Genomic DNA, 10,294 nt, shown 5'->3' with positions numbered 1-10,294 from the left:
CAAATTATTGATCCTGACTGTCACTTGTGCAAGAAATGCAGCTGCTTTGACAGAGATCAGTGCTGGAGTGCCTGCCTGAACCTCCCCACCACTCCTGGGCTTTCTCAGGAGCCAGTGTGACAAGACAGCTTGGTGGCCCTGCATACCTTCTTCTTTCTGTCTGGACACTTGAAAACACTTCAGTTTTCAAGTGCTTCACAGAAGACCTGTGTATAGTACCGGTCTCACAGGGAGACACCTCGGGGGCTCTGTAGAAAGTGAATAAAAAGATACGAACAAGGCCTTGGACAGATGTCCTTTTCTGCTTCAGACCTCCCAGCCCTCACCAACTGCAGCCACCACTGCTGCTCCTCAGAAGGGGGCTACTGCACAAAGTGGATAATTTGCTCAGGCTAGCACTTCCAGCACTAAGCCCTGCACTGTGCTTTGTACTCCAAGAACACACATGGCAACAGCCTTTACAGCAGTAAGTGCCTGTAAGAGTGGCAAAGTGGTGGGATTAGCTGCTGATTCTAATGACTGTATTAAATGATTTAACAAACAAATATTCTATTCATAAAATTTTATGTCATTTACTCTATATTTTCAAAGTAGAATGTGTCCACAAAGTAAATTGATCAATCATGGGGTCAGACTTAAATAGTGTATTATTGTACGATGATTAGCTAGGTTTTTCTGCAGTTAATGACAGAATTTGTTCAAGAAATTTCTGAATCAACTTTTGATTAAACTATACCATGTGGCTGCCTGAGGTGCTTTAGATTGAGCCAGGTTGACAATGAACATTTGTTGGTGCATTGCTCTTAATTATATACACCTTCCCATTACCTCATCAAGTTTTTCTGCTTTACAGTCAGAAGGAGTACGTAAGCATTAGGCTGGAGTGGACCCTTCTCCCCTCCAGAGCCCTTACATGAGCACAGGAAGTGCAATGTCCTGATTGTCACTGAACTCTTAGCAAAATTTCAGTTTTCCATACCCGTATGGTATTACTTCAGTCATACACTGTCTTTTGTTTCTTCCTTGCATATGATATCAGCCTGCTAGCAGGTTTATGTTGACTTCTCTTGGTCCATCAGTCTCTTTAAAAATTTGGATCAAGACTTTATGGTAGTGTCAGAGTCTTACTGTATTTGAGTGCATTTAACGTAGACTAACAACTGGGACCATACAATGATCTTAACATCAGGTGCCAATAAACAGGGTAGTGTAGTCAGTCTGGCTAACAAGTGAATAGAATTACTTTCAGTAAGGTTACAAGAGTCAAGTATGTTTTTTAAGGAGGGAGCAGTCCATGCATGTAATTAGGGAAATGTGGTTTCTACCATACTTGTTTTTTTACATAACGTTTCTTTTTGTTATATACTCATGTTTGATTTCTGAGATCTTTTTGTCTATAATCTTTTCCAGAAGGGAAAATTAACTGCAGGGCAATAGTTGATTTGTCGAAAATGCTGCTTTTACTGTAACTACAAAAGCTGAGACAGAATACAAGAAAATGAGAGTGCTATGTTTCAGAGGGGCTAAAAGTTCTCTTTAAGTATTTCAAACTAGAGAAAGAACCAGAAGTTGTCTCACCTCTAATGTGTGTAGTCCTTTTAATTCAGTTCAATAAGGATGAACTCAGATTTAGGTTGCAACTGGCTCCTTAATTTAATTCCAAAAGTATTTTTAATGTACTGACGTTTTCATGCCTACCAGACAAAAAAGTATACAGGAAGGTTTTTTAAATTTTTCTAAAGGCTTCAAAAAGCCAAAGAAATAGAATAAACAACTTAGCTACCCATCCTTAAATCAGGAGAACAATGTTCTGCTCTTGAGTATCTATTTTTTTTACTCAGGCAGCTCTTGAAACTACTTATAAAATACATGCAGTTGACAAGAACAGTGGAACAAGTTCCACTTGAGTAAATATGTATTGAATTTAAAGCACTTTACAAGTACAAACAAGTCATAGAGAATGAGTATCTTCAAAACCACATTTTCTTTAACTTAGAACAAAGTAAGCATTTGAACAATCCAAGAGGAACATGGCATATTGTGAGGAAAGCTAATTTACCTTTCACTGTGAGGTGCTGTACAGGTACTGTGCAGAAGTTCTTTTCCCAGATGATGCAAGCCACCTTGCCCAAATGCAGGTGCCTCCCTGTGCACAGCAGCGTGCCTTTCTCACAGCCCCTTAGTTTTGCAGAGAGATCCATGTCCTATTGCTTCTTGTCAGCTTACGCAAACAAAAGCAATGAACTAACTACCGCACACCATAGAAACAGCCAAGAGGGTGTATTTTAAATCCTTCGGGTACTGGTGGTGCTGCATTTTCTCTGGCAGCAGGACTATTTCAGCAAGTTTCTCAGCTCTGTGCTGCAGTTTGTTGCCCCATCAGTCTGCAGATAATGGAAACCTACCTTAAATGGCATAAAAGGCACTAAAACAGCTGTCAAATCAAAGAAAAAGAAACAGTTCTTCATGTGTTGTTTTTGTTTGGTTGGTTTTAAACCAGGATGATTTGACTGTTAAGATCATTATGCCCTTGGCCTTTCTGCATTTCACTAGTATGCAAACAGCATGAATTCCTGAGTACTCAAAGGGTGAAAAGACTATCAGTTCATTTGGTCTGCAAGAGGGAAAGTGGAAGGATGTTTTGGTCCTACAGGTATAGAGACTTCAAGCCAGGTTAATTCCTTAATAACATTTATTGAGATGATGCACATAAAAAACCCCCTTAGCTTTAATTAAACTGCATATTATGTTTTCTTAAATATTTTATTAAATAAATAATATTTGAGGTAATAAAAAAATCATTCTGGAATATAATAATGTCTCAGGCACTGAGGGAATAGAGTATGAAACTCATTAAAATGTAGTAATTGAGATATTACCTTGTTACTTGCATTTCAATACTTTATCTTGTAGGTTAAAGAGTTCTCAGTGATAGTTATTGGAATTCGTTTTAAATTAGTCCCAGAGGGTTTTCCTTGTATTCCCTTTATAAAAAAAAAAAAAGTAGATATTAAATATTTCAATTGCAATAATTCTGAAGTTTAATATAAATTCAAGAAAGTTTAAAAAATGTCATTTTCATTTCAGGAAAGTTTCATGTCCACTAAATTTAATACATATTTCTCCTTCATTCAAGAAGATTGAATGAAGAAAACAGTAATTTTACTGTAGCTTCTTTATACAATGGAACAAATTGCCAACACTTGTACTAGGCAGTTTACCTAAGGAAGAACATAAAGACAAAAACTAAGCTTTTGCTTAAAGTTCAACTTCTATATTGTAATATCCAAGCTGGAATAACCATGAGACATGTCTGGGTAAAGGATGCAGCCTCCTAATCTAAGAAAGAGGAGTTAGCATAAACACAGAGGTTAGCAGGTCATATTCTCTAGACCCTTGGACAGAATCCTACAGATGTAGGTCCATTTCTGGCAGCTCAGTCCATCACATTTTAGAAGTACTTATGTGTCTGTGTCAGTGTTGTCTCATTTTTCTCTATGTTTCGGCAAATTTAAAAATGAATTCAATACTGCAAACGAATATATTACCTAGCATGTTTACCTGTATATTCAAGGTCAAGGCTCCTCACTGAGTTTCCTAAGTATTAATAACAGAGCTGTGAACTTTCAGGTGGCTTTTTCATTCAACTTTTACTGCTTCTGATGATTAGATTGAATGAACTATTGACCATTGTTCCATATTATACAGCTGTTCATTATGAGATTTACTGACCTTTACGTGATATTACTCATTTTAAGAAACTTTGGAGCTTTATGTCAGTTTCTGATGGCAGTTTTTGTCCATCAAACGAGTAAATATAAAAAATTTCTCATAAAATAAAAAGCATAGGCATTGGATTTACAGAAATCAAAAAAAAATTCAGGAAGTTTTTGGTCTATGGGTTAGCAAGTAATGCAGTCAAAACAAGGCTGTAAATCCAGAATTACTGAATTGAAACTTAATGGTGCATTCTAGCTAATAAAATCATGCTTACATTTTACATTATGACTTCAAGCAGATATGGCCACAGTACAACCTTCAGTGTTACGCAGAAATATTGAAAATAGGTGTAAGTATCTCTCTGCTATCCATTAGTTTGCAGTACAGATGCTAACAAAGCCTTATTTTTCACTTCAGTATTCATTTCAGGCTCAAACCTCTGTGCATTACAATGCCATCCTGCTTTCTTTTCTGCAGTTTAGTCTGCAAACAAGAGATAAAAATGTACAGAGAGCAGCAGAAAAGGTTCTTCCAATCTTTCAATAGCTTCTCCAAGGACAGTTAGCTGAAATACATAAATAATTGAACTGTGGTAGCAGAGATAAATTCCATCCTGTTTTGATTGCTGAGGCCACAGCAACAGCTTAGCAGAAAAGACAATGCCAGGATCTCATTGTGCCTCCAGATCAGGTCAGCACAATCCTAAAGGTTCCTTCTTATAACTTGGGATTGTTGTGACCCAGGTGCAGCACCCAGCACTTTTTGCCTTGTTGAACCTCACACAATTGACCTCAGCCCTTTGGATCCAGCCTGCAGATCCCTCTGCAGAGCCCTCCTGCCCTCCAGCAGCCAACAGCCCTGCCTGATTTGGTGTCATCTGCAAACTGAGGGGACACTGGATCCCCTTGTCCAGATCCCCTTGTCCTGAGCCCTGGGGAACACCATTAGTGACTGGCTGCCAGCTGGATGTAGCTCCACTCACCACCACTTTCTGGGCCCAAGCAGCTGGCCAGGTTTTTACCCAGTGTCCAAACCATGAGCAGCCAGTTTCTCCAGGAGAATGCTGTGGGCAATGGTGTCAAAGCCTTTACTTTGATTTACAAAGTACTGTCTGTGCTGCACAGAACTATTGTCCATGCCTATTTGTCTCCTTCTTACCACCCATAACACTCACCTCCCTGCTCTCACTCCTCTGTGTTTTTTGGGCACTCAGCCCTTTGCAACTCACTCTGGTCTACAGCTGAGTGCAATCAAAATCTATTTCTCATAGAACATTGGGCACCCAAAGCTGCATATAATTGCAAAGCAGTCTTTTAGCAAATGAGCCCCAGGGCTCAGGTCATCCCGCAGAAACCTGAAAGGACAAGGTGGAGACAGCCAAAACTTTGCTCACAGTAGTCTTCTGTGTATGTCTTGGGTTGTGTGAGCCAGGAGGGCCAAGTCTCCCTGTCCTGGGTCTTCCAAGGCTCACCTTCATGTGGGCTGACATGTTAGGGACAGGATGCTTGTGTGTCTAGTAGCCTGGACTAGAAAAATAAGCATCTTCAACAAGTAGGGAGGAAAAAGGGCTAATGTTGTGAAAGGTGTCCTTGTCCCTTTACAGGGCAAGGAAAGAGGTGGTGGGGTTATACTTGAGGAGATTGGTAAGGCTTGGGATAGATGATAAGAGGAGCTTGTTGGACATTCATAAAGACTTTGTTGAGTAAGTATTTTGTTCTGTAACAGAAGCGAAGTCATTTTCTGTATCATCCAAACAAGCTTGTAGATTGTTTAATGATACAAAAGTCTCACATAAATGGAATCTCGTATAAGATACAACAAAGCCTGATTTCAGGCTAAACATGCCCATCATCAAATTTTCATCCTTTTAGATAAATGGGTAAGTACTACATTTCATACTCTTTATCTGTGAGGCCAAAGTATAAACCTCCAATTCAGACACCTAAATGAAATGGTCAGATTTTCAAATGTGTTATTCAGCCATTCTCAGGCAGCACATTTCAGAATAGGACCATGCCATTTAACTGTAACAGAGCAGCCAATCATACAAATAACTACAGTTTTTCTCAAAGCAATGTGAATGCTGCCATCTAGCTATACAATATCAGCATATCTCTTCAAATTGTGAAGAGCTGAGACTACAAGAAGATGACCTAGAACTTCCATGGGCAGGGTCACAGATTGCCTCATCTAAATCATGGGGAAAACAGATGTTCCCCCACATCATCTGTAGCAAAATCTTGATGAAATTTATTCTTACATTAAATTTCTTGATGAAATTTAATCTTAAAATGAAATTCATTTCTTACATCAAAATCTTGATTACATTTATTCTTACCACATACATATCATATCTTACATATTACAAGGCCCTAATTCTGCCAATATAATTTTATAAAGTTTGGGCTTATGTGCATTTGTACACACATACACACTCACAGACACAGCTAATTAGAATTACAGCTTCTTATTAAAAGACAAAGAGACTACATGCAATCAAATTACTAATTCAGGTTATCACAAAGGCAAAGCCACTTGGACATTGAATAACATGGAAGAAACAACACTTAATTTTACTGGTGCTATAATTAGTTTTCAGTTTGACATATTAGTGCTTGATTGTGGTGTGAGCCACAGAAACCAGAAGACAGAAGTTACCTTTCATGTTCCCAGAGAAAATAATTTATGGTGAAGCGCTATCAACATGCAGACCTCTGTTTCTCCTAAACATCAAGAGTATTAAAAAATATGTTTAATTATGGATTAATTATGAGATGCACTGCATTCTAACTCTGCACCTTCAATCTTGCATTTTTAATCTCCTGTGTAGCCTTCCACCCTCTTCAAAAAACCTGTAAAACAACAACCAAGAAACCCAGGATAAATGTCATAATTCAGTATTCTTTATTAGTTTCACTCCTGCACTTATGAAGTGCAAAGTGCCTAACAATAGTCTCTCTTTTTTGACAGCATCACACTTTTCCAACTTTGGTGCTGAAAGAAAAATATTTCAACATCTCTGCTGCTTTCTGCAGTCTGGCAGTATGTCACATCACTCTGGAAAACATATAGTTTTTATCTAATAAAGCATCCACTATTCCAAGTGCCACAAAGAAAGCATGATGGAATACTCACTCCATCAGCATTTGAATTTATTCTTCCTCTGAACTGAACAACCAGCATCTCAATATTGTATCAACATGTGAGAATAACTTGAGTAGTGTGGTGCCCAGCTTTGCTGTGGGTCTGTCACAGCACCCATAAACCATCCAAGAGAAGAGCTTTGTTACCACTAGTCTTTACAGAGCCAGATTTTTTCCCTGGTTTTTTCCAGTTTTGACCATTTTTGTCAACTTGTTTTATGTATTGCTGAATAAACAAACTCCCAGTCAACTTAAGCTGGCCCATCATCTGTCTCTCTCATTCTCTCATTGCTGTCCCCATTAGCAGACCCTCCAAGAGCACACTGATCCTTTTCCAGAAAAATTTTCCCTAGCCTGAACTTGAGGACCATGCTTGTATTATCTCTGACAGTCAGAAATGTTAAATCTGGGGTCCCATAAAATGGTCTTGGTTTTCTGTGCTTGCTCTGTAGGTACAACACAAGAATACAGCAGACTGGGGAGACAGGATTTAGTGATTACACACATGCAAATAAGTGCTTCCAGCAAAAGGCAGGGAAAAACTTGCAGAAGGTGGCAGCAGTCTGGCACATGGCCAAATGCAGTGCACAGATGCTGTCTGGACCTGGATCTGTTTCTTTGAACTAGAGCCTCCCTCTTCTCAGGGCTATACTGGTAACAGTCAGGTTATTCCAAAACCCTTTGGGACTGGCCATCCCAGATGGGATCGTCTCAGGAATTAGGTGCCTTTCCAGATGTTTCATACTTGTCTGCTCTAAGTGCATTACCCCTGCTTGTAGCCCAAGGCTGTTAACACTGCACAGAGATGTTGAAGATGTGTTCTTGCACCTTAACAAAGTGCCAGTTCAGTCTGAGGTCAGTGGCTGGCATAATTTCAAAAAGGTGCAATATTGCCTTTGTCAGACAGCTCTTATTGCTGTTTCCTTGCTTGGCCTCAGTATATTTTTTTCTGCAAACGATTATGGAGTTTGAAGTCAGAAAAAAGGTAATAATCAGAGTGAGATCATCTATTCATCTACCACAAAACTTTTTACTATTGTTAGGAGCTGTGGAATAATTACATATTCCGTTGTATCCACACAACAGTGATTTATTTTGCTTTCTTCAGTGATTCAGGGGCTGCTGACTTAAAGCACTCTGTCCATGCACCCTGATTCCCATCAGATGTGTAACCAGGTTCCAGTTGTACTGGCATTTGGCGTGAGTCAATGAAATTTATTTGCATACAACTATGTGGTTTGGGAGAATTCTCACATCATTTTTACTCACAGCCTCACTCTCCCAGGTTTGTTAGCATTTACAGATCAGTCTGAGATCCCTCGATGATTTCACTGTTTGTGATGCTTAAGCAGCTTAGAAAGATCTATACGTGCCTATATACCTTAATACAGATATATTCACAGATAATGCCTAGCTTGCATAGAACTTTATATTATTAAAGTATAAAAAGGAGATATTTGGGGGAAATTATTTTTATGAAAGTGCAGACAAAAATTAAACAAGCCCACAGTTGATGTTAAGATTGAAATCACTAAAGATACAGCTTTTACAAATGAGGTTGAAGACTTGCAAAAAAACCAGACAGTTTAAAATTTGCAGATTCAGGTGAGGCAAAAGCAGTTTATTTATATAGCTGTAGGAGGGAACATGTCATGGTAGCAATTCAACCCTCAGTCTAATTCTGACTTAAAGCAAAAGTACTGGGGCTTATATAAATTGACAAGTGAGGTGGGGGCGATACAGCAGAGCAGTGTCTGGTGGAAGGACAGGCTGTCAGGGCACATGTGCCCAAGTGTTCCTATAACAGCTCAGAGCACAACCTTGGTACTTAGCTGTCCAGCTCACCCCTCCCTTGCTTCTGACACCGCTATGCCCCTCATCAACTTCTGGACCTCGCAAGGTCTGCTCCCACAAAACAACGTTGGCAAAGGTACCCCCTGCATGGTTAAAAACCTTTAAAAGTCCTTCTATTGTCTTGTGGCCCTGCTTCAAAAGAGAGTGTCACTTTTTGTAATAAAATAATTCTTTACTTCCTTGTAAGCTTTGCATATACAGGCATAACATAATCCAGTAACATCTGGTTACCTGAGCACAATGCGCCATCTGCTTAAAGAAATGTTTAGGGTCCTCTCCACCAACCCAAACCCTTATCTCTCCACACACTGCTTCACGTGCAAATATTGTCCTCACCGCAGTTTGGAAAGAGGAACCCTCCCTGATTTGTGGACAGCTTGTCTCTCATCATCACTGCTGTTCCGAAAGAGGAACTCTCCCTGATGTGTGGACAACTTTTTCTCTTTCAGGCTGCTCTCTGTTTCTTGTCAGTAGGAAAAGGACTGAAGAGCAGGCACATGAAAAGTTTGCAACACAGAATTCCTAGAAAAATGTTATGCTAGAAATCTCAATGCGTGACAAATTTCCAAAGATACTTTGGAGCTAAATGAATCTTAGAGGTAAACCCACCTGTCAAAGGGCTGGGCAGGGCTGCCTGCCACTATGTAAAGTCAATATTTACTATGAATTTCTTATGGTCTGTGGTCCTAAGCGTGTTAAACAATGAACACAGTCATATACAGACACAGTACCTCAGAAAGCAAGTTAGTGAGCCTTAACAGGGCTGGAACCTAGCAAGTTCTGGAAGAGATAGCACAGATAAAAGAGTCATGCACCCTGGAATGCACCTTTGCTAGATCTAACCAGGCTAGAAATTTTCCACTTGGAAGTCAAGCTGCAGAAGAATTTTAGCATTGATGATCAAAGCTGCAAATCAGTAATATATGCCAGATTATATCCAGTAATTTGAGCAGCTGTTTCAATGGAGCAGCTGTTTCAATGAACACTTGGAAGTTTGACCGAAATTATGAGTGTTCATGTTCTAAGGCAAAGCTGGATGTTTAGTGAGGTAATTTTTCCTTTTGTTTTTTCACAGCACCAGTGCACAAGTTCATCTACCCATTCCCACAGCCCAGGACTTAGGGCAACAACCAGCTCCAGCTTGCCCTGGCTGGTAAATAAGTCTCACCTGGAGACAGCCACCTTTGGAAGAGCAACCTTGCTCAGTGCAGCCTACCTCTTCGGCACAATTAGAGTAGCAGTCAAAATGAAATGTGAAAATATGATATGAAAGGGGAGACTTCAGAATGATAGCTTCTGGGTCTTATTTTTCCGTTTTTTGTATATTCATACTGACTCCACAACTAGAATTTGGGCATACGTGCTTTTGTACACGCACGAGCACCTAACTAGAATTACAGATTCTCAATAAAAGATGAAGAGATATATGGATTTAAATTGCTCACTCAATTCCTTTCAAATCGCAAAGCCACTCAGCTACTGAAAAACAACGGGGAAAAAAGCCACCATGGTATCACTAGGGGTATATATTATTTTTCAGTTTGATGTGCTGATCGTAGATGGTGGTGAGAGCCACA

The sequence above is a fragment of the Ammospiza nelsoni genome, chromosome 2 (assembly GCF_027579445.1).
Source record: "Ammospiza nelsoni isolate bAmmNel1 chromosome 2, bAmmNel1.pri, whole genome shotgun sequence".
NCBI lineage: Eukaryota > Metazoa > Chordata > Aves > Passeriformes > Passerellidae > Ammospiza > Ammospiza nelsoni.
Note: the sequence above shows the minus strand (reverse complement) of the source record.